This window comes from Elephas maximus, chromosome 6 (genome assembly GCF_024166365.1).
Source record: "Elephas maximus indicus isolate mEleMax1 chromosome 6, mEleMax1 primary haplotype, whole genome shotgun sequence".
Lineage (NCBI taxonomy): Eukaryota > Metazoa > Chordata > Mammalia > Proboscidea > Elephantidae > Elephas > Elephas maximus.
Genome location: NC_064824.1, coordinates 5468227 through 5493569, shown reverse-complemented (window position 1 = coordinate 5493569; position 25343 = coordinate 5468227). Strand labels below are relative to the sequence as shown.

The window sequence follows — 25343 nt, the reverse complement described above, 5'->3', positions numbered from 1 at the left end:
GAGGCCATAGGAGAAGGCTGGGAGATGGAAGATAATGTGACAGGAGTCGAGATCATGGGCATTTGGGCCACTTCCTCATGCAACTTACTTCAGGTCCTGCTCGGGCTCAATCTTGTATATACCACCTCCATTTAATGATGTGCACATCCAAATTTATGACTCTATGGTCAGACAACACGCAGTTCATGACGGGCAACTCAGGCTGCATGGTGACTTTGTATCCCATGGTTAAGCGTTCAGTCTCTACTAAGGGCCGGTAACAAGCCAAAAGCCATTTCTCAAAAGGAGGATAGTTATCTGCAGAGGATGGCAGGGTTTTGCTCCAAAATCCTAAGGGTTTGTGCTGTGATTCACCAATAGTGGCCTGCCAAAAACTCCAAACAGCATCTCTATCTGCCACTGACACTTCAAGCACCATCAGATCAGCTGGATCATATGGCCCAAGTGGCAGAGTGGCTTGCACAGCAGCCTGAATCTGTTGCAGAGCCTTCTCTTGTTCTGGGCCCCACTCAAAACTAGCAGTTCTTTGAGTCACATGGCCAGAGTAGCACACGCAAATGAGGAATATGTTGCCTCCAAAATTCAAAGAGGTCACTAGGTGTTGTACCTCCTTTTTAGTTGTGGGAGCAGCCAGATACAATAACTTATCCTTCACTTTAGAAGGAATATCTCAACATGCCCCACACCACTGGACCCCTAGGAATTTCACTGAGGTGGAAGGTGCCTGAATTTTGTGGGATTAATTTCCCACCCTCTAGCACACAAATGGTTTACCAGTAAGTCCAGAGTCATTGACACTTCTTGCTTACTAGTCCAATCAGCATAATGTCATCAATGTGGAAGGAAAAAGTGATCAAGCTCCCTTCGGACTAAGTTATGACATAGACCTGGAGAGTTGATGTAGCTGTGAGGTAAGCAAGTGAAAGTGTATTGCTGGCCTTGCCAGCTGAAGGCAAACTGTTTCTGATGGTCCTTCAAAACAGGTATGGAGAAAAAGGCATTAGTCACATCTGTATAGCTGGATACCACGTACCAGGAGATGTACTAATTTGCTCAAGCAATGAAACTACATCTGGAACAGCAGCTGCAGTTGGAGTCATTACCTGGCTAGGTTTCCAATAATCTACTGTCATTCTCCAAGATCCATCTGTCTTTTGCACAGGCCAAATAGGCGAGTTGAAGGGGGATGTGGTGGGAATACCCCCCCCCCACATCCTTCAAGTCCTTGGCAGTAATTTCTGCAATCCCTTCAGGAATGCAGTATTGCTTTTGGTTTACTACTTTCCTAGTTAGAGGCAGTTCTAATGGCTTCCACTTGGCTTTTCTTACCATAATAACCCTTACTCTATTTGTTAGGGATCTAATGTGGGGGTTCTGTCAGTTGCTGAGTATATCTATTCCAATTATGCACTCTGGAACTGGGGAAATCACTACAGGATGGGTTCAGGGACCCACTGGACCTACTGTGAGATGGACGTGAGCCAAGACTCCGTTAATAACCTGATCTCCATATGTCCCCATTCTGACTGGTGGGTGTTAGTAGTGCCTGAGCCTCAAACTAGTCCCTAAAGTGTTTTCTGCAGCACCATTTAAAATTTTAGACTTGGTACTAATCCTGGTAATGGCGTAATGATTAAGCACTCAGCTGCTAACTGAAAGGTCATCAATTCAAACACACCTAGTGGCTCTGCAGGAGAAAAGACCTGGCAATCTGCTCCTTTAAAGATTACAGTCTAGAGACCCTCTGGGACAGTTCTACTCTATCCTGTATAGGGTTGCTATCAGTCAGAATCGACCTGACAGTACACAACAACCACCACCACCATCCTTGGGGATTATATCCTAAGGAAATAAAAGGTGTTCTCCAAGAACAAACAACAAATGGCTGCCACAATAGGCTCAAACACAGCAACCATTGTGGGAATGGCACAGGACCCAGCAGTGTTTTCTGTTGTACATAGGGTTGCCGTGAGTCAGTACCAACTAGTCAGCACCTAACAACCACCACCACCAAAAAGAAAATTGCTCATGATAGTAACAACTGAATTTATACAAATATTCAATAATAGCAAAATCCTCCAAACAAACAAGCCCACTGATGTCAATTCTGCCTCATAGTGACTCTGTAGGACAGAGTAGAACTGTCCCATTGGGGTTCCAAGGCTGTAATCTTTACAGAAGCAGACTGCCACATCTTTCTGCTGCCAAGCAGCTTGTGGGTTTGAACAGTCGACATTTCTGTTACTGAGGCTTACCCATTGCACCACCAGGGTGCAGGTGGTATAAGTTATGGAGCATCCATACTTACCTTTTGTAGATATGAAAAATACTGATCTCAATCTATGTTTACTGATATAGAGAGATGATCATTATTAAGTGAAAAATCAGGTCTTTTTTTTCCTATTCGTGTGCACGGAAGCACATGAGTATACTAATAAGAAAAAGATGTGTCGGTAAGACATTTTCAATTTTAAGTAAGACAAAGCTGTACCACAAATGACTCTACAATGAGGAAATGTATTTTCCAAAATAAGACATCCAGAGGTGGCGGAGCTCTGGGCTCATGCCCCACTTCTTGGTGTTTCTGCTGCTGGCTCTATCCTCCTTGTGTTGGTCCTGCCCTTAGGCTGTCCTCCCTCCTCATCAGACAACAGCTGCCCACATAAAAAAAAAAAAAAAAGAGAAGCCAAAACCCAGAAGGAGAGCTATACAGATGAATCCTCTGTGGCTCACAGATTAAGCACAAAGAGGCCTTTCCCAAAATCCCCAAGAGTACTGCCTTTGTTTCTCATTGGCCAGAACTGGGTCCCATGCTCACGCTTTGACCAATCACGGGCAAATGGCAGAGGCCCACCATGATTGGCTTAGACCTATCAACTGTCCCCCTGTTCCCCCCGCCCCCCCACACACACAGAGAAAGGGCTTCACCTCCCACAAGGTACGTGGCCAAAGCAAGGAGGTGGCTACCTGCACGGCTTCAGGATTTTATTAAAAAGAGGGGCTGGAAAATGGAAGTTTGGGAGGCAACCTACAGTGTCTGCTGCACAGAGCACACAACACAGTGCTAACAGGGAAATCTATGAACAGCAACGTGCTTAAGAATGCTGGGGTTTGAGTCCAGCTTCTGCTTACTTGATAGATAATTTTTCCCTGAATAAATTATTCAACTTCTCTGGGCCTGTACTATAAAATGCAGATAATTAATTCACCAATTAATTACTTAATTAAATTCACCAATTTTGGTGAATTAAATGAGACAACATGTGAGAACGTCTTAGCACAGTCCCAGAAATATTAAATGCTCACTACAGTTTAGCTGTTATTATTAGCCTTATTATTGGGTTATAAACTGTGATCTGTACATGGATCAAGAGGCAGTCATTCAAACAGAACAAAGTGTTACTGCATGGTTTAAAGTCAGGAAAGGTGTGTGTTGGGGTTATATCCCTTCACCATACCTATTCAATCTGTACATTGAGCAAAAAACCCAAGATGCTGGACTATCTGAAGAAGAACGTAACATCAAGATTGGAGGAAGACTCATTAACAACCTGCATTTTGCAGATGGCACAACCTTGCTTGTTGAAAGCGAAGAGGACTTGAAGCACTTACTGATGAAGATCAAAGACCACAGCCTTCAGTATGGATTATACCTCAACATAAAGAAAACAAAAATCCTCACATCTGGACCAATAAGCAACATCATGATAAATGGAGAAAAGATTGAGGTTGTCAAGGATTTCATTCTACTTGGATCCACAATCAATACCCATGGAAGCAGCAGTCAAGAAATCAAAAGACCCATTGCATTGGGAAAATCTGCTGCAAAGGATCTTTTTAAGTTGTTGAAAAGCAAGGATGTCACCTTGAAGACTAGGTGCACCTGACCCAAGCTGTCGTGTCTTCAATCACCTCATATGCATGCGGAAGCTGGACAATGAATAAGAAAGACCAAAGAAGAATTGACACCCTTGAATTGTGGTGTTGGAGAAGAATAGTGGATATACCATGGACTGCCAAAAGAATGAACAAATCTGTCTTGGAAGAAGTACAACCAGAATGCTCCTTAGACGCAAAGTTGGTGAGACTTTGTCTCACATACTTTGGACATGTTGTCAGGAGGGATCAGTCCCTGGAGAAGGACATCATGCTTGGTAAAGTAGAGCGTCAGCGTAAAAGAGGAAGGCCCTCAACAAGATGGATTGACACAGTGGCTGCAACAATAGACTCAAGCACAACAACAATTGTGAGCATGGCTCAGGACAAGGCAGTGTTTTGTTCTGTTGTGCATAGTGTCACTATGAGTTGGAACTGACTCAATGGCACCTAACAACAATAACAAATTATGAGGTTGGAGATATCAATTTTTAAATATGTTACCTAGCTCCAGACTTATTTTTCAGTACTTGCTTGTTCATAATCTGAATTTTTAAAGCTTTTCTCTTTTTCACTGAGCATCACATTGAGGTTTCTCAATAGAGGACGCTGAAGGTTCACTGTAGGAGGAAGCTGCTTCTTTTACACGTTCTGGCTATTGCACCATCGGTCACTGGTGCAGGTATGAGGTGTAGCCTGGGGCAGGTGATGGGATTCACAGACTCTGGGAAAGCCTTTGGAGCCCCCAGGAAGTTTTCCTGCTCTGACCACAGGGAGGGGGTGCAACTCTTCCCAAGCTGCCATTAGGTGATGGTGCCCCCAGTGGTGAGTGGTCCAACTGCAATGGAGGGAGCCTGGCTCCCAGGTGAGAATCACAGCAAGCCCTGGCCCCATCCTTACCCATCCCACTTGCATGTTGCTATTGTGTCAAATACCTTCAAGTCCTTTATCTTGAAGGGAAAACCGGGTTTTCCAGGAAGAGCCAGTACAGGTCAAGCTCTCAATCTTGATGCTTGGCAGGGAAAGGAAAAACATAGGTTTCAAAAAATGGGTTCCTCCCACGTGGATCAAAGAAGAATGAAGAACACCAAGGTCATACGATAACTATGAGCCCGAGACAGAAAGGGCCACATGAACTAGAGACATCATCCTGAGACCAGAAGAACGAGATGGTGCCCAGACACAACCAATGACTGCTCTGACAGGGAGCACAACAGAGAACTCCTGAGGGAGCAGGAGATCAGTGGGATGCAGACCCCAAATTCTCATTAAAAGACCAGACTTAATGGTCTGACTGAGGCTAGAAGAATCCTGGCGGTCATGGTCCCCAAACCTTCTGTTGGCCCAGGACAGGAACCATTCCCGAAGACTACTCCTCAGACATGGAAGGGACTGGACAATGGGTTGGAGAGAGATGCTGATGAAGAGTGAGCTACTTGTATCAGGTGGACACTTGAGACTGTATTGGCATCTCCTGTCTGGAGAGGAGATGGGAGGGTAGAGAGGGTTAGAAACTGGCAAAATGGTCACGAAAGGAGAGACTGGAAGGAGGGAGTGGGCTGGCTCATTAGGGGGAGAGTAAATGGGAGTATAGTAAGGCCTATATAAGCTTATATGTGACAGACTGACTTGATTTGTAACTTTCACTTAAAACACTATAAAAATTATTTAAAAAAAAATGGGTTCCTGGAATGATGCTTAGGCCCCTCACTTTTCTAAAGTACCCCAGTGAGCTCAGGATGCAGCCAAGATGCAGAACCATGACCCAATGGCTTGGGCCCAGCAGTCAGCATTCTGGCTGCAACTCACTTGCTGCATGAACTTGGCCAAGAAGTTTCTCTCTCTTGGCTTGGCTTTCCTTCTTTATGATATAGGAGCCCCGTGCTGGGCACAGAGCAGCTCCTCAATGCATGTTTTCTTTTTTTGGCTGCCAAGCAACCATTTCCCATTCTCCAGGTTCCTGGAGACAATAGGGCAGGACATTGTAATGGAGGCTCCCCTAGTCACGGAACAGACATGTGTCCCAGGCCAGGCCAATCTGATGCTCCCTCCCTGGAACTGACACCTTAAACAGATGGATATAGGGTGGGAGCTCCTGTCACTGGAGAGGTGGAGCCCTAATCACACTGTCCTCGCTGGGCGATTATCCCCAGGAGTCCCCCTTCCTGGCCTTCCAGAGCTGCCTTGGTTTTGTCCCATTTCCCAGTTCTCCAGCCCCGCAAGGATTCTGGGAATGTCCATTATCTTCCCAGTTTATCCCCCGTGCTGAGTTAGCTAACTTTGGCTTCATGGATCCATGGCTGCAGGGAGGGGGCATGCTCAGTGCTTGCACCCAGTTCCGTCTTCAGAAGGGTGCACTGAATACTGGGGGTTTAGAGGGCAATGCAAATCCTAACAGTGGCTTCCAAGGCCCTTTGTGTCCTGGCCCACTACTCCTCTGGCCCACATGTCCACTCCACCCCATTGGCCTCCTGGCTATTTGTCACACTCAGTAGGCACACTCACACTTCTTGGCTTTTGCACTTGCTGTTCCCTTTGCCTGGAACACTCTTCCTCCAGAAATTCCCATGGCTCACTCCTTTTCCTGTTTTCTCAAATGTCACCATCTCAGCGGAGCCTCTCTGGACCACCCTGTTTTTAAATACAAATCCCACCCCTCAGACCCTCCTGTCCCCCTTGCCTGCTTTTATTTTTCTCCATGACTTTCTAACATACTATATAATTTGCATATTCATTTTGGTCTACCTTTAAGCTCCACAAAGGTAGGGCTTTTTGTCTGTCTTGCTCATTTCACTAACTCCAGCAGAGTAACCTGCCACATAGTAGGTGCTCAGTAAATATTTGTTGATTTGAGTTGCATTCTGGGTGGACAGTCAAGGACTTGGGGTTAGTTGGCCTCTTGGTGGAACAAGTCTTGGTCCCTCAGAGCTCACTGCCTGCCCAGACCTGGAGATCCTGGCTGACAGATGGTCCCCCTTGGAGGCAAACTCCTGGGGGGGCCCCAGACCCAATGACTGCCCGGTGAGGGGAGGGGCTCTTAAGTCCTGGCCTTTCCTGGCTGGACAGCCAGTATATCTTGGAGGACTCTCACTCTTAAAAATAATAATGACGACTCAATAGGGGGAGAGCAAGTGGGAGTACGGAGTAAGATGTATGTAAACTTACATGTGACAGACTGATTGGATTTGTAAATGTTCACTTGAAGCTTAATAAAAGTTAATAATAAAAAAAAATAATAATGACAACCACGATGTTAATAATGCAGCTGCCATTTATGATTGTTGACCTTTATGCCCTGGGTCTGTGTTAAGGGCTTCACATCCAAAATCTCACTGAAGTCTCAAATCATTCCCATGAGATATTCATATTATAAGGAGACTTGGTGGTGCAAAAGTTGAGAGCTAGGCTGATAACCGAAAGGCTGACTGTTCAAACACAGCCACTCTTCAGGAGAAAGGCGTGGTGATTCGCTCCTGCCAAGATTACAGCCTAGAAATCTATGAGGCAGATCTACCCTGTCACATGGGGTCACTGTAAGTTGAAAGCTACTCGACAGCACCTAAGAGTGACAGCTTTCATATTACACCCATTTTAAAGATGAGAAAACTAAGGCTTGGAGAGGGTAAGTAGTAGCCCCATTATCCCCAGGCCTGGCACATAGCAGAGGTTCCATAGATGATGCTTTCCTTCCCTGCTCCACGTAAGGGTAGTGGGACGGGGGGGGGGGGGGGGGCGGAGTTGAGCATGCAGGGTTAGAGGGGATTCCTGGAAGTGATGGCGCTGGACGTGTGAGAGCAAGGGTGTGTGTATATCTGTCCTGGAGGATCCTTCCATGGGCGGTCCCTGCTGCCCCACAGCAGGGTGGTGTTCCAGAGGGATGGGGTCTGGTGGCTGGCAGAGCCTGACATCCGGCGCCCTGGGCCTTCCCTGGGCGCTGGCCACGCCCTCCGCGGCTGCAGCAACAGCGCCCAGCGAGGAGCAGCCTCTGTCGCCGCCGCCCCCACCTCTCAGGCTCGGAACGCAGCCTGGAGCCATGGCTTCCGGCCCTGCGGCTATCGGGCGCGGGCTGGGGGCAGGAGAGCAGCCCGGGCCCCCTACTCTCGGCTAACAGGCACTCTTCCGTCTGCTCCACAGAGGCAGACACCTGGCAGAGGCTGCTGTGCACCCTCAAGAAGAAGATAGGTGCCAGTGGGGACGGGGGTCGGGACTCCCAAGGGGAGGGGGCAACTGCAGCCACCCGGGGAAAGGTGCTCCGCAGGACGGGTGGCTACTGGCCGCGGGGGCGGCTGCCTCCGATGTGGGGCTCACTTCCGTGGGTATTTACCTCTGGTGAAGGCCCTCCAGGTGGGGGCACCCCTAGATGTGTCTGGGTAGGATCCACCTATCGGGGGACAGCCCCAACAAGGGAAGACCCTCGCTGTGCCTCCTGGCAGATAATCTGAAGAACTGACACATAGCCCTTTCCAGATGCATACGCCTTCAGGGAAACTTACTGACACGGGCAAGCAGCTGTGCTGCAGCAGCGGTTGGCTGGAGTATTTTCTGCAGCCACCTAGCAAGGGACCCAAGCTTATATACCACTCCAGCTGGGACCAAGGCTCATTGTTTTTCTCTCACCTCCTTGGGCAGTCAGCATTCCCAGGGACTTCGTGTCCAGGCCCAGATGTTTTCCTTCTTGTTGCTAAGGCATTCTTCAGCCTTGGCGGCTGGCCCAGTCATGGCACTCCCGGCCTTTTATCTTAGCCCAAGTCCATCCCGAAATCATCCCCAGGTGCTTGGGGAAGAGCAAAGCTGATTCCATTAGGGAGAGGGTGCATACAGCTGAATAGCATTACCCTACACCGCCCCCCCCCCCATTGTGGAGGGGCAGGTGAATGGGCCTCATTGGGAGGCCTTCAAGGTGACAAGTCCCTGGAGGGTTAGCAGGTCATGTGTGTGTGTGTTGGTGGGGGGTTGTGGTGTAACACGACCTTACTAATGCCAGTAAATTTCTATTAGTCTTTAAACTAGCCCAAATCAGATTTGGCCTGCCCCGCACATGCAGAAGGGCCACCTGTGACCACTAATTGACCTCAACAGAGGATGCAGCAACAGGAAGAAGTCAGAAGAAAAATTGTCACTGAAGCCTATTTTGAAGCAAGGAGTCCGACAAGAACCACGTCACTTCTTGTTTCCTGGTCACCTTCTAGAGTTTTCCCTCCCCAGAACACCTGCGTGGCCACCACCTTGCTGCCCAAATCACACATAAGCCCTGCCTACCAGTAGCTTCCTAAGCTGAATCTGAGGAACTTCCTCCCAGCTCCTTGCTCTGCACATTCCGATAAAGTTACTTTCTCTTTCTCAAAGACCGTTGTCCAGATATTTGGCAGGTCTCAACACACCGTACAAGGACCTACCTTTCCGGGTTCAGTAACAATTTTCGTGCCCAGCGTGGGGCCTCTGTCTGCAGTCCGGCACCCCCTCAACCAAGAGCGGAAACTCCAGCGACCCTCAGCATGCACTGAGCCCCTTGTTTGGGAGGATCCGGTGGGTCTCCTAACCTCTACTGAGGCTGCAACCGGCCCAAGGTGCTTTTACTTTGAGGATTAGAAACTAACTCTGGAGTGGACGCAGACTAGGTAAGTGCCCTAAGAATTTCTCTTGTTAAGTGTAAGTGTAAGTGCTTGGGATTGGAGGTGGGGAGGTATCTGGAGGATTGAGGTAGGACTAAGACACCTCCATTGCGGGGATTGAAGTCCTACTAAAATCATCCCCCTTACTCTGCCACTCCCCCTAGCCACAACAGAGAATGGGCACACTAGTTTCTGGTTGACCGTGGTTCTGGTTCTGGTTCTGAGGTATCTGAAGGACTGAGGCAGAACTCAGAGCTAAGACATCCCTATTAGGCGGGACTGAAGCCTGAAGCCCTACTAAGATCATCCTCGTTACCTCGCCACTTCCTGGTTCTGAGGTGAGGAGGTATCCGGAGGATTGAGGTAGGACTAAGACATCCCCACTGGGGGGATTGAAACCCTACTAAAATCATCCTCATTATCCTACCCCACCACTCCCCCTAGCCAATGGCAGAGAAGAACAACCTAGTTTATGGTTGTTGACTTTGGTTAAGTTCAGGTTCTGTTTCTGTTTCTGAGTATGACAAAAGAGAGGGATGTCTCTCTGGCAAAATAAAAACCTCTGTTTCTGAGTGAGTATGTGTCTGTAAGTGAAATATAGGCCCTGAATGTTCCGCTTCTTTAGTTATCAGCCTATGGAGAAAGTGAACCTTATTTTCCTTTGTAACACTGTCTGGCCCCGGTACCAGTTGGAGTCCAGCGAAAGGTGGCTTGAGTATGGGTAACTTAACTATTCTACCATTTTACAGTTAGACCTGTTTTGCAAAAGAGAAGAAAATTGGGATGGAATCCCCTGTGTGCAAAACTTTTATGTGTCTCTGGCAGAATAAGAACCTACAAAAACTGTACTAGCTAATGGTGCAGGCAGCAGGGGAAAAAAAGGAGTGGGAGATAGGAAGCCCCTGGTCCTTCCAGACTCAGAGAGCAATCCATATCCCTCAGTCTCTTCTCTCCACCTGTGTCCCCTCCTCCTTATCCACCTGATGGTGTAGGCCTGGTTGCTGGCCCGGTGCTGGCCCCGGCGGCCCTTGTGCCTACTGCAGCAGCAGCTGCCCCTTTGGCAAAACATTTGCTGGTCCCTCATGAGTCAGAAACTCCCAGTCCTGCCCAGGGATTAGTTTCCCCAGCACACACCCATAGTGGGGTACAGTTCGTTCAGGGATCCACCCAAGTCTCCCGAGGGCAATTTCCACTGAGACAAATGCCTGCTGGACTGGATCACAATGGCCAGGCTAGAGGATTTATCTGGGTCCGTACACTGTTCTCCACCTCTGACCTGTACAATTAGAAAAATAATCTCCCAGTGCGTAGAGATAACCCAAAACACGTCGAAAGCTTTGTGTCCATCTTTGCCACGTATCACCCTAATTGGGCCAATGGTCAGTGACTCCTAAATATTCTTCTAACTCCAGAGAAAAGGATGATGGTCTTAGAAAAGGCACACCAAGAGGCCGACAGATTGCATAACCTCAACCCTCAGAAAGGTATTAGACTCCTGGCAGCCCAAGCTGTACCTGCCATAGATCCACGCTGGGACCCAAATGATCAGCTGGGGGCAGGACAGCTAGAACACTATAAAAACTATTTGATAGTTGGTTTGCAGCAAGGGGCCCCATAACAGAAAAGCCTTAGAATAGTTCAGGATGTACAAGGCCACAAGGAAAATGCCCCCAGCTTCCTAGAGCAGGTGAACGAAGCATACCTACATTTTACTGAGATAAACCTTGAAGACCCAGAGAATGCTAGGTTAATAAATATGACTTTCATCAGCCAGAGCACCCTTGACATCAAGTGGAAACTTCAAAAATCAGGAGATCTAGGAATGAATACTTCACAACTTGTTGAGAGTGCCTTTAAGGTCTTCAATAATCAGGACCAGGTACAAGGAAAAAGGTCATGCTCCTGGCAGCAGCTCTCGGAGGTAACCCGCCACTCAGGCAGACCTCATGTGGGGTATTTCCTCGTGGGCCCCAAAAGGGCCGGTGGCCAACCCAAGGCCTCCTAAAGCTAGGCTCCAGGCAGTGTGCCTACTGCAAACAAGAAGGCCACTAGAAATGAGAGTGCCAATCGCAGCCAGCCCAGTCCTTGCAGGAAACCCATAACACACAGCTCCCACAGCTGTCAGCCAATGACTTAGATTCATGGGACCCAGGGGCTCCTCTGCAACCCACGAGGGGCCCAGGGTTGCAATAACAGTAGAAGGACAACTTACTGACACAACAAACCTGAGAGCTGAACAACATGGCCTCTGTTGCTGTCTCAGGCACACAAAGGACCCTTCCTTGGCTCCAGACAGGGACAAGTCTGCAGTCCCAGGCCTCCGCTGGCTTCATCAGTCAAGTGGAGAGCTGCCAAACACAGGCAGAGGCGGCACACAGCTTCAGGGCTTGGTGAGATGGTCACCATCCTTAACTCACCCCAAACCCTGGCAGGCTCGTGATAGCAAGGAGCATCTCAGCTGGTGGGACTGGAGGAAAGAAAGCCTAATAAAACCCGTTGCTGTGAAGTCGATTCTGACTCATAGCGACCCTACAGGACAGAGTAGAACTGCCCTATAGAGTTTCCAAGAAGTGTCTGATGGATTCAAACTGCTGACCTTTTGGTTAGCAGCTGTAGCTCTTAACCACTACGCCACCAGGGTTTCCAGAAAGCCTAATAGAGATGCCTTTTTTGAATAGTGTACTATGGTCAACAGGGGTGGCAGTTATACACTGCCCTGGGCACCAGCAGGGAGAGTTTTTTCAGCTACCAGAAAACCCCCAGGGATAAACAAAGCATGTGAATGGGGTTTTGACCTTAATAACAGAGCAGAAGATGGGTACAATTTCCAAAGAGAGGTGTTAATACCAGACCTCCTGATGTACCTGATAATAAAGAGAGCTCATGGGAGCACACATTATGGTCGGGATGCTATGTTTCAGCAATGTGCAAAGAACAATTCAAAACCAGGCCCACCACCTCCTATGCTTGGCATACAAGCCCACGGAACCAGACCAGAGAAGACTGGCAAGTGGGCTTAAGATATGCCAAAGGCTACAGGAGGTTGTTTGTATATACCAAAAAAAAACCCAAAAAACCAAACCCAATACCTTCGAGTTGATTCCGACTCATAGCGACCCTATAAGACAGAGTAGAACTGTTCCATAGAGTTTCCAAGGAACACCTGGCGGATTCGAACTGCCAACCTTTTGGTTAGCAGCCGTAGCACTTAACCACTGTGCCGCCAGGGTTTCCATACATTTTTTTTTGTGTGTGTGCTTTAAGTGAAAGTTTACAAATCAAGTCAGTCTCTCATACAAAAACTTACATACACCTTGCTATATACTCCAAGTTGCTCTGCCTCTAACGAGACAGCACACTCCTTTACTCCACTCTCTATTTTCATGTCCATTCGGCCAGCTTCTGCTCCCCCTGCCCTCTTATCTCCCCTCCAGACAGGAACTGCCCACATAGTCTCACGTGTCTACTTGATCCAAGGAGCCCACTCTTCACCAGTATCATTTTCTACCCCATAAAGTCCAGTCTAATCCCTATCTGAAGAGTTGGCTTTCGGAATGGCTCCTGTCCTTGGCTAACAGAAGGTCTGGGGGCCATGACCACCGAGGTCTTCTAGTCTCAGTCAGACCATTAAGTCTGGTCTTTTTACAAGAATTTGGGGTCTGCATCCCACTGCTTTCCTGCTCCCTCACGGGTTCTCTGTTGTGTTCCATGTCAGGGCAGTCATTGGTTGTAGCCAAGCACCATCTAGTTCTTCTGGTCTCACGCTGATATAGTCTCTGGTTTATGTGGCCCCTTCTGTCTGTTGCGCTCATAATTACATTGTGCCTTTGGTGTTCTTAATTCTTCTTTGCTCCAGGTGGGTTGAGACCAATTGATGCATCTTAGATGGCCACTTGCTAGCGTTTAAGACCCCAGACGCCACTCTCCAAAGTGGGATGCAAGAATGTTTTCTTAATAGATTTTATTATGCCAATTCATTTAGATGTCCCCTGAAACCACGGTTGCCAAATCCCTGCCCCTGTTACACTGGCCTTCGAAGTGTTCAGTTTATTCAGGAAACTTCTTTGCTTTTGGTTTAGTCCAGTTGTGCTCACCTCTCCTGTATTGTCTGTTCTTTCCCTTCACCTAAAATAGTTCTTACCTACTAATTAGTGAAAACCCCTCTCCATCCTTCCCTCCCCACTCTCATAACCATCAAAGAATATTTTCTTCTCCGTTTTAATTATTTTTAGAATTCTTATAATAGTGGTCTCATATAATATTTGTCCTTTTGCAACTGACTCAGTTCACTCAACATAATGCCTTCCAGATTCCTCCATGTTATGAAATGTTTCACAGATTCATCATTGTTATCAATACATAGTATTCCATTGTGTGAATATACCATAATTTCTTTATCCGTTCATCTGTTGATGGGCATCTTGGTTGCTTCCTTCTTTTTGGTATTGTAAACAATGCTGCAGTGAACATGGGTGTGCATATATTGGCTGGTGTAAATGCTCTTATTTCTCTAGGATGTATTCCAAGGAGTGGGATTTCTGGATTGTATTGTAGTTCTATTTCTAGCTTTTTAAGGAAGCGCCAAATCAATTTCCAAAGTTGTTGTACCATTTTACATTCCCACCAGCAGTGTAGAAGTGTTACAGTCTCTCTACAACCTCTCCAACATTTATTACTTTGTGTGTTTTGGATTCATGCCAGTCTTGTTGGGGTGAGATGTAATCTCATTGTAGTTTTGATTTGCATTTCTCTAATGGCTAATGATTGTGAGCATTTCCTCATATATCTGAATGTCTTCTTTAGTGAAGTGCCTGTTTATCTCCTTTGCCCATTTTTTAATTGGGTTATTTGTCTTTTTGTTGTTGAGTATTTGCAGTATCATGTAGATTTTAGAGATCAGATGCTGATCGGAAATATCATAGCTAAAAACTTTTTCCCAGTCTGCAGGTAATCTTTTCACTCTTTTGGTGAAGTCTTTGGATAAGCATAGGTGTTTGATTTGTAGGAGCTCCCAGTTATCTAGTTTCTCTTCTGCACTGTTAATAATGTTTTCTATATTGTTTATGCCATGTATTCGGGCTCCTAGCATTATCCCTATTTTTTCTTCCATAATATTTATTGTTTTAGATTTTATATTTAGGTCTTTGATCCATTTTGAGTTAGTTTTCATGCATGGTGTGAGGTATGGGTCTTGTTTCATTTTTTTGCTGATGGATATCCAGATATGCCAGCACCATTTGTTAAAGAGACTGTCTTTTCCCCATTTAACTGATGTTGGGCCTTTGTCATATATTAGCTGCTCATATGTGGATGGATTTATGTCTGGATTCTCAATTCTGTTCCATTCGTCTATATATCTGTTGTTGTACCAGTACCAGGCTGTTTTGACTACTGTGGCTGTATAATGGATTCTAAAATCAGGTAGTGTAAGGCCTCCCACTTTGTTCTGCTTTTTCAGTAATGCTTTACTTATGTGGGGCCTCTTTCCCTTCCATATGAAGTTGGTAATTTTTTTCACCATCTCATTAAAAAATGTCATTGGAATTTGGATCAGAATTGCGTTGTATCTATAGATGGCTTCTGATAGACATTTTTACAATGTTAAGTCTTCCTATCCATGAGCAACGTATGTTTTTCCACTTATGTAAGTCTGTTTTGATTTCTTGCAGTAGTGTCTTGTAGCTTTCTTTGTATGGGTCTTTTATGTCTTTGGTAAGATTTATTCCTAAGTATTTTATCTTCTTGGGGGCTACTGTAAATATTATTAATTTCCTTTTCAGTGTTCTTTTTGTTGGTGTAGAGGAATCTGACTGATTTTTGTATGTTTATCTTATATCGTGATACTCTGCTGATCTCTTCTATTAGTTTCAGTAGTTTTCTTTAGGGAATTCTGTACATAAGATCATGTTATCTGCAAACAGAGATACTTTTACTTCTTCCTTACCAATCTGGATGCCCTTTATTTTTTATCTAGCCTAATTGCTCTGGCTAGGACCTCCAGCACAATGTTGAATAAGAGTGGTGATAAAGGGCATCCTTGTCTGGTTCCCGTTCTCAAGAGGAATCCTTTTAGACTCTCTCCGTTTAGGATGATGTTGGCTGTTGGCTTTGTATAAATGCCCTTTATTAGGTTGAGGAATTTTCCTTCTATTCCTATTTTGCCGAGAGTTTTTATCATGAATGAGTGTTGGACTTTGTCAAATGCCTTTTATGCATCAATTGATGAGATCATGTGGTTCTTGTCTTTTGTTTTATTTATGTAATGGGTTACCTTGATTGTTTTTCTAATGTTGAACCATCCCTGCCTCCCTGGTATGAATCCCACTTGGTCATGGTGAATTGTTTTTTTGATATGTTGTTGAATTCTAGTGGCTAGAATTTTGTTGAGGATTTTTGCATCTAAGTCCATGAGGGATATAGGTCTGTAATTTTCTTTTATGTCGTGTCTTTACCTGGTTTTGCTTTCAGGGATATGCTGGCTTCATAGAATGAGTTTGGGGGTATTCTGTCTTTTTCTAAGCTCTGAAATACCTTTAGTAGTAGTGGTGTTAACTCTTCTCTGAAAGTTCGGTAGAACTTTGCAGTGAATCTGTCCAGGCCAGGGCTTTTTTGTTGTTGTTGGGAGTTTTGTAATTACCTTTTCAGTCTCTTCTTTTTGTTATGGGTATACTTAGTTGTTCTACCTCTGCTTGTGTTAGTTTAGGTAGGTAGTGTGTTTCTAGAAATTCATCCATTTCTTCTAGGTTTTCAAATTTGTTAGAGTACAGTATTTCTTAGTAATCTGATAGAATTCTTTTAATTTCAGTTGGGTCTGTTGTGATATCACCCATCTCATTTCTTAGTCAGGTTATTTGCTTCCTCTCCTGTTTGTCTTTTGTCAGTTTGGACAATGGTTTATCAATTTTGTTAATTTTTTCAAAGAACCAGCTTTTGCTCTTGTTAACTCAATATTTCTCTTCTCTATTTCATTTAATTCTGCTCTAATTTTTATTATTTGCTTTCTTCTGGTGCCTGAAGGTTTCTTTTGTTGCTCTCTATTTATTCAAGTTGTAGTGATAATTCTTTGATTGTAGCCCTTTCTTCTTTTGGATATACACATTTATTGATATAATATGACCTCTGAGCACTGCTTTTGCTGTGTCCCAAAGGTTCTGATAGGAAGTGTTTTCATTCTCATTGGATTCTATGAATTTCTTTATTCCATCCTTGATGTCTTCTATAACCTAGTCGTTTTTGAGCAGGGTATTGTTCAGTTTCCAAGTGTTTGATTTCTTTTCCCTGCTTTTTCTGGTATTGATTTCTACTTTTATGACCTTATGGTCAGAGAAGATTCTCTGTAATATTTAGATGGTTTGGATTCTGCTAAGCCTTGCTTTATGACCTAATATGTGGTCTATTCTAGGGAATGTTCCATGTATGTTGGAAAAGAAAGTATACATGGCTGCTGTTGGGTGGAGTGTTCTGTATATATCTATGAGGTCGAGTTGGTTGATTGTGGCATTCAGATCTTCTGTATCTTTATTGAGCTTCTTTCTGGATATTCTGTCCTTTACCAAAAGTGGTATGTTGAAGTCTCCTACGATAATTGTGGTGCTGTCTATCTCACTTTTCAATGCCATTAGAGTTTGTTTTATGTATCTTGCAGCCCTGTCTTTGGGTATATAAATATTTAATATGGTTATATTCGTATACAGTGTCCTTCCTTATCCTTTGTGGTGGATTTAACTTTAAAGTCTATTTTGTCAGAAATTAATATTGCCACTTCTGCTCTTTATTGGTTGCTGTTTGCTTGATATATTTTTTTCCATCCTTAGAGTTTTAGTTTGTTTGTATCTCTAAGTTGTGTCTCTTGTAGGCAGCATATAGACAGATCGTGTTTTTGTATCCATTCTGCCACTCTTTGTCTCTTTATTGGTGCATTTAGTCCATTTACATTCAGCATAATTGTGGATAGGTATAAGTTTAGTGTTGTCATTTTGATGTCTTTTTTTGTGTGTTGTTGACAATTTCTTTTTCCCACTTAATTTTTTGTGCTGAGTAACTATCTTTATATATTGTCTTTTCCTCTTATTCATTGTAGTTGATTTTGTTTCTGTTGAGTCTTTTTTTTTTTCTTATATTTTATTTTGATGAGTAGGTTGTTCGTCTCCTTTGTGGTTACCTTAATATTTACACCTATTTTTCTAAGTTCAAACGTCAATTTTATTTCTTATATCGCCTTGACTTCCTCTCCATATGAAAGATCTATGACTACACTTTTTGTCCCTCTTTATTTTTTTAATGTTACCTTCTTTTACATAATGACACTGCCGTTTTCCTGTTTTGAGCATTTCTTTATTTTTTTTAAACCTTGATTTATTTTTGTGATTTCCCTATCTGGGTTGACATCTGATTGCTGTGTCCTGTGTTCTGATATTATTGATTTTCTAACCAAAGAACTCTCTTTAGAATTTCTTGTAGTTTTGGTTTGGTTTTTACGAATTCCCTAAACTTCTGTTTATGTGGAAATTTCCTAATATCACCTTCATATTGAGAGACAGTTTTACTGGATATGTGATTCTTGGCTGGCAATTTTTTTCCTTCAATGCTTTATATAAGTCATCCCACTGCCTTCTTGCCTGCATGGTTTCTGCTGAGTAGTCCGAGCTTATTTTTATTGACTGTCCTTTGTAGGTGACTTTTCATTTATCCCTAGCTGCTCTTAAAATTGTCTCTTTATCTTTGGTTCTTGCAAGTTTGATTATAATATGTATTGGTAACTTTCTTTTGAGATCTACCTTATGTAGAGTTCGTGGAGCATCTTGGATAGTTATCTTCTCATTTTTCATATCAGGGAAGTTTTCTGCCAACAAATCTTCAACAATTCTCTCTGTATTTTCTCTTATCCCTCCCTGTTCTGGTACTCCAGTCACTCATAGGTTATTTCTCTTTATAAAGTCCCACATGATTCTTAGGGTTTCCTCATTTTTTTAATTATTTTATCTGATTTTTCTTCAAGTATATTGGTGGCAAATGCTTTATCTTCAGTCTCACAAACTCTGCCTTCCACTCCCTCAATTCTGCTTCTCTGACTTTCTATTGAGTTGTCTAATTCTGTAATTTTATTGCTAATCTTCTGGATTTCTGATTCCTATGTCTCTATTGGTTCTTGCAGCTTATTAAATTTTTCATTATGTTCTTGAATAACCCTTTTAATTTCTTCAACTGCTTTATCTGTGTGTTCCTTGGCTTATTCTGCATATTGCCTGATCTCCTTCTGGATGTCTTAAAGAGTTCTATATATTAATCTTTTGTATTCTGCATCTGGTAATTCCAGGAAGGCACCTTCATCCAGAAAATCCCTTGATTCTTTGAGAGCTTGTTGAAGCAATCATGGTCTGCTTCTTTACGTGATTTGATATTGACTCTTGTCTCTGAGCCATCTATAAGTTATTGTATTAGTTTATTATATGTTTGCTTACTGTATCTGAGCTTGTTGCTTTGTTTTGTTTTGATATGCCCAGATAGGTTACTTGAGTGAGCTAGCTTGATGATTTTCGCCTTTGAAGCTCTAACGTCCTGTCACCAGATGGCTAGAGGTGTTACCAGGTATGTGAGCCTAGGAGTCCATTCACTTTTCTTGTATGGATTCGGCTCAGGTGTCCAGGTAGTTGGTCATTAAGTTCGTGGTTAAGGCTCTGTCCTACAGTCTTAGGGGGGCAGGGGTGATTGGTGTAGGTATCAGTACCTGGTTGCAGCAGGGGGTCATGCTCTGAATAAAGCAGGGGGCTGAAAACCGTCCCGAGTGTCTGTGAGGAAAGCACGTCCCTGTTCCCAAGAGCACACAGGTGGTTCTGCAGACAGACATTGGGTACACAATGCTTTTGGTAGTAAGGACTGGGAGGTACTGCTTATTCTTGGACCCCAGTTGTGGGTGGCTGGGTGACCTGAGTGGAGCCACCAGTCTTTAGGCCCCTGTTGTGGGTAGGTGAGGGCCCTGTTTAATAGGCAAAGCGGTGTCAGACATCAAACACCCACATCTCCACTGCACAGCTGAAACCATTGCAGTCCGTCAACAAGGGCCTATTCTCCTGAAATAGGCCTGCACAGGTCTATGCAGGGGGAAAGGTATTCAAAGTCCACGGACTGTTTATGCCTGGACAGGAGCTGCTTCTGTCCTGAGCTCCCCAGGTTAGTGGAGCTGGCAGATTATCTTTTCCCCGATTGTGAATTTATTCCTTCTCCAAGGCCACGAGAATGGCTCAGATCGCACAACAGGACTTATCTCAGGCCCAGGGAAATCAACAGATACTGAAGCCGGCTTTGGGGCGGGAGGCATGGTAAAACATACGCAAGTGTTTAGTTTTTGCCAAGAGCCCTCTTCTTCTCTGGGTCCAGAGGTGTGAGTAGGCTGTGCAGTTGGATGTTTCTCCCTGAGGGAACTGCGGCTGGACACTACCACCAGCCCACCGCTGCTGCTCCTGGGAATGGTGCCTGAGGGTTCCTGGTGATTCAGGTCCAGCAACTCCTCTCTGCTTCTGAACTGTCTCTCCCTCCGTCATTCAGTCTGTTTTCTGACTTTGCGTTTGATGTTCAGGGCTGCTAGCTTGTTATAAATGTAATCTTTTCACTAGTTTTTTCAGGTCTTTATTATAAGAGGGTTCACTGGAAGCATCTGACTACTCCACCATCTGGACTCTGCCCCCCGACTATATACTTTTACCTGATGGGTAGAAGCCTTCCCCTTCCAAACAGAAAAGTCATCCAAGGTAAGCAAAGCTCTCCTAAATGAAAACATTCCTAGATTTGGCCTACCTTATTCAATTCAAAGTGATAACAGAGGAGCCTTTGTATTCAAAGTCAGGACATTTAGGAATTCGGTGGAAGCTACATGCTCCCTGGAGACCAGAGTAACCTAAGCTAGTGTGGGCAATGTGAGTGAATACTTGTATTCTAAGACACCAACCTGCCATGGATCAAGCTGCTACATTGCCCTGTTGAGAGTCTGGGTGGCCCCTAGAAGCAGGCTCCAATTGAGCCCCTATGAAATGCTATATGGGAGACCTTTCCATACGGCAGCCTGGGGATGTAGTGCTTCAGATGATCCTTAAGTAGTCCAGGAACTTGTGTTTCCAAGTATCTTAGGCAATGGTTCTATTTCAGTCTCCTGGGCCGGGGGTGAGGTCAACTTGCATTCTACTCATTATTGATGCATATGCAAGGCAATTTTCTTTGCTTCTCCTAGCACCTGAGAAACTTCCGTTGGCCATTCTTTTTGTACTCTTAAATCTCAGGGGTGGAGCAAGGTGGCAGATGCTGCAAGTAGTACTGGTGCCCAGAAGTTGGAAGCCATCAGCAAGTGTACAGTCTTTACAGGGAGGTTGTTAATTGGATTGAAGGGAAACCTCTGAGTGTATGAAAGGACCTGGCAGCAGAAGACAGCCAATAAAGCTTCTGGTGGCAGTAAAGCAGAAGGGTCCTGGAGACCATCTGCCTGAGTTCAAATCTTGACTCTGCTAGCTTTTGATTTTTGGGTCACGGGGCTTCACTTTCAGGAGGGTCAGTTTCCTTATCTGCAAAATAACTGTGAACAACAGTGGCCACTTTATTGTGAAGATTAAATAAGATAAACTGAAAACCACTTAGCTTATTGCCTGGCATATATTCTTTATAAACTATGTTATGCCAATTGAGCTAGATGTTCCCTAGTAATTTGATCCGTTGGGAAGTTTGGATGTGTACCTTGCCTTGGACAAATTGTGCTGGCTTCCCCAGTTGTTTTTGTTTTATGGGCCTGTCTAATCTTTGGCTAAAGGGTGAACCTTAGGCTCCAGCTCCGTCTGGGACCCTCTATTGTGCTACCTGTCAGAGCAGTCAGTGGTGGTAGCCAGGTACCATCTAGGTGTGCTGAACTCAGTCTGGTGGAGGCTGTGGCACTTGTGGTCCATTGGTCCTCTGGAGTAGTTTTTCCCTTGTGTCTTTGGTTTTAAGTCTTCTTTGCCTGCTACCCCCAGGAACTAATCATTCCTTGCCTATTCCTAGGTCCCTAAGACTTAAAGCCATGTCAGCAGGAAGTAGCCAGGTGAGTTGCCAACCCTTATCCCCTAAGATTAAGGAATTGCTACAACTTAAGGGGGGATTGTAATCTGACCTTAGGAATGCCAGTAAACCTCCGTAACTATCCCAAGCCAGAGTTGGTCCTCTCCATATGTGCAGAAGGGCCAGCTGTGACCACTGACATTCAACAGAAGGCACAGCAACAGGTGGAATGAATCAGAAGGAAAATCATCACCTGGACCCTATTCCAAGTGAGAGGTCTGACGAGACTCACGTCACCTCCTGTTTTCTGGTCACCTTCTAGAATTTTCCCTCCCCAGTATGCCTGTGAGGCTGCCATCTTGCTGCCCAAATCACATATAAGCCCTGCTACCCCGTAGCTTGGTGAGCAGAACCTGAGGAACTTCCTCCTGGCTCCTTGCTCTGCACATTGCAATAAAGTTACTTTCTCAAAGACTAGTGTCCAAATAATTAGCAAGTCTGAGCATGCTGGACAAGGACCTGCCTTTCCAGGCCCAGCAACGCAAACATCCATTAATAATTGAAACATGGAATGAAGTATGAATCCAGGAAAATTGGAAGTCATCAAAAATAAAATGGAATGCATAAAGATCGACATCCTAGGCATTAGTGAGCTGAAATGGACTGGTATTGGCCATTTTGAATTGTATAATCATATGGTCTCCTATGCCAGGAATGTTAACTTGAAGAGGAATGGCATCGCATTCATCATCAAAAAGAACATCTCAAGATCTATCCTGAAGTACAGTGCTGCCAGTGATAGGACAATATCCACACACCTACAAGGAAGACCAGTCAATATGACTATGACTACGCACCAACCATTAATGCCAAAGATGAGGAAACTGAAGATTTTTACCAACTTCTGCAGTCTGATATTGATCAAACATGCAATCAGGATACATTGATAATTACTGGTGATTGGAAAGCGAAAGTTGCAAACAAAGAAGGAATAGTAGTTAGAAAATATGGCCTTGATGACAGAAACGATGCCAGAGATTGCATGATGGAATTTTCCAAGACCAACAACTTCACTCCAAATACCTTTTTTCACCAACATAAATGGCTACTATACACATGGACTTCACCAGATGGAATACACAGGAATCAAGTTGACTACACCTGTGGAAAGAGATGATGGGAAAGCTTAATATATCAGTCAGAACAAGGCGAGGAGCTGACCATGGAACAGACCAAGTTGAAGCTGAAGAAAACTAGAACAAGTCCACAAAAGCTAAAGTATGACCTTGAGTATATTCAACCTGAATTTAGAGACCACCTTAGGAATAGATTTGACTCATTAAACACCAGTGACCAAAGACCAGATGAGTTGTGGAATGACATCAAGGACATCATACATGAAGAAAGCTAAAGATCATTAAAAAGACAGGAAAGAAAGAAAAGACCAAAGTGGATGTCAGAAGAGACTCTTAAACTTGCTCTTGAATGTACAGTTGCTAAACTGAAAGTAAGAGCTGAACAGGAGATTTCAAAGTGTGGCTCAAGAAGACAAAGTATTATAATGACATGTGGAAAGAGCTAGAGATAGAAAACCAAAAGGGAAAAACACGCTGGGCAATACTCAAGCCGAAAGAACTGAAGAGAAAATTCAAGCCTTGAGTTGCAACATTGAAGAATTCTATGGGGAAAGTAGTAAACGAAGCACGAAGCATCTAAAGAAGATGGAAGGAATAGAGTCAATGTACCAAAAATAACTGGTTGACATTCAACTATTTCACAAGGTAGCATATGATCAGGAACCAATGGTACTGAAGGAAGAAGTACAAGCTGCACTGAAGGCATTGGTGAAAAACAAGTCTCCAGGAATTGGCAGAATACCAATTGAGATGTTTCAACAAATGGATGCAGTGCTGGAAGCCCTCACTCGTCTATGCCTAGAAATTTTGAAGACACTTACCTGGAAGAAATTTCAAAGACACTGGAAGAGATCCATATTTCTGCCCATTTCAAAGAAAGTGATCCAACAGAACGTGAAATTATCGAATAGTATACACAAGTAAAATTTTGCTGAAGATCACTCAAAAGCGGTTGCAGCAGTACATTGACAGAAAACTGCCAGAAATTCAAGCCAGATTCAGAAGAGGACGTGGAATGAGGGATATCATTGCTGATATCGCATGAATCTTGACTGAAAGCAGAGAATACCAGAAAGGTGTTTACCTGTGTTTTATTAACTCCACAAAGGCATCTGACTGTGTGGACCATAACAAATTATGAATATTATCAAAATGGGAATTCCAGAACACTTAACTGTGCTCATGAGGAGCCTGTACATAGACCAAGAGGCAGTTGTTCCAACAGAACAAGGGGATACTATGTGGTTAAAAGTCAGGAAAGGTGTGCATCAGGGTTGTACCCTTTCACCATACTTATTCAATCTGTATGCTGAGCAAATAATCCGAGAAGCTGGACTACATGAAGAACATGGCATCAGGATTGGAGGAAGACTCATTAACAACCTGCATTATGCAGATGACACAACCTCGCTTGCTGAAAGTGAAGAAGACTTGAAGCACTTACTGATGAAGCTCAAAGACCACAGCATTCAGTATGGATTATATCTAACATAAATTCTCACAACTGGACCAATAAGCAACATCATGATAAAAAGAGAAGAGATTTAAGTTGCCAAGGATTTCATTTTACCTGGATCCACAATCGATGCCTATGGAAGCAGCAGTCAGGAAATCAAATTACATTGCATTGGGCAAATCTGCAGCAAGAGATGTCTTTGAAGTGTTCAAAACAAAAATATCACTTTAAGGATTAATGTATACCTGACCTAAGCCATGGTGTTTCAATCATCTCATATGCATGCCAAAGCTGGACAATGAATAAAGAAGACTGGAAAAGAGTTGATGTCTTTGAATTACAGTGCTGGCAAATAACACTGAATATACATACTACAGACTGCCAGAAGTACGAACAAATCTGTCTTGGAACAAGTACAGCCAGAATGTTCCTTAGAAGCAAGGATGGTGAGACTTCATCTCACATACCTTGAACATGTTATCAGGAGGGATCAGTTCCTGGAGAAGGGCATCATGCTTGGTAAAGTAGAGTATCATCAAAAAAGAGGAAGACCCTCAATGAGATGGACTGACACAGTGGCTGGAACACTGGGCTCAAACACAACTATCACGAGGATGGCACAGGACCCGGCGGTATTTCCTTCCGTTGTACATAGGGTCGCAATGAGTTGGAACTGACTTGACGGCACCTAACAACAACAACAACAACAGGCATGTATGATTCCATAATAGAAAATAAAATACAATGGCTATTTTACAACACTGAAATTACTTTATGCATATTCCTCACTTTAATGATCACAAACTGCACAGCAGAAAGCTCGTTTTCATCCCTAAAGAGATTTCAAAAACCCTCAGCGTACAAAAATGATTTAAGAAAGACTCGTTTTATTATCTTTATTATGTACAGAAGTAAATATTGTTTGGCAGCTTAATTGTGATGAAATCATTGAAGAATTGTAAGAGCAAAGAGTAGAAATGTTTTTAATTATAACATGTTAGAGATGAAAGATCTAGCTAAAAGTAAAATATAGTAATTTCTTGTAATACTTGTAAAACACGGTAATTTCTTATAATAGTTCATTAAACTTTATGACATCTTTTCATTTGTTCATTTATAATTATAGCAGTTATTATGCAACAAGCATCAAAATTGAAGTATGAGCTGTTTAAAGCAAAATTGGTGAAAGTCAATTTTTTGTTATGGGAGATTGACAGATTTTTACATTCATTGTTGAAACAACTG

General features: G+C 43.9%; 1 long non-coding RNA gene across 1 annotated transcript; it reads left to right on the top strand.

Annotated features, from left to right (window-relative positions):
- The first annotated feature begins 7857 nt into the window (after positions 1-7857).
- LOC126078508 (uncharacterized) lies at positions 7858-25051 on the top strand. The gene is made up of 5 exons (XR_007518066.1): positions 7858-8058; positions 8875-9494; positions 20102-20236; positions 21510-21549; positions 22219-25051. It is a non-coding gene; the product is annotated as an uncharacterized LOC126078508 (long non-coding RNA).
- Positions 25052-25343: the final 292 nt, after the last annotated feature.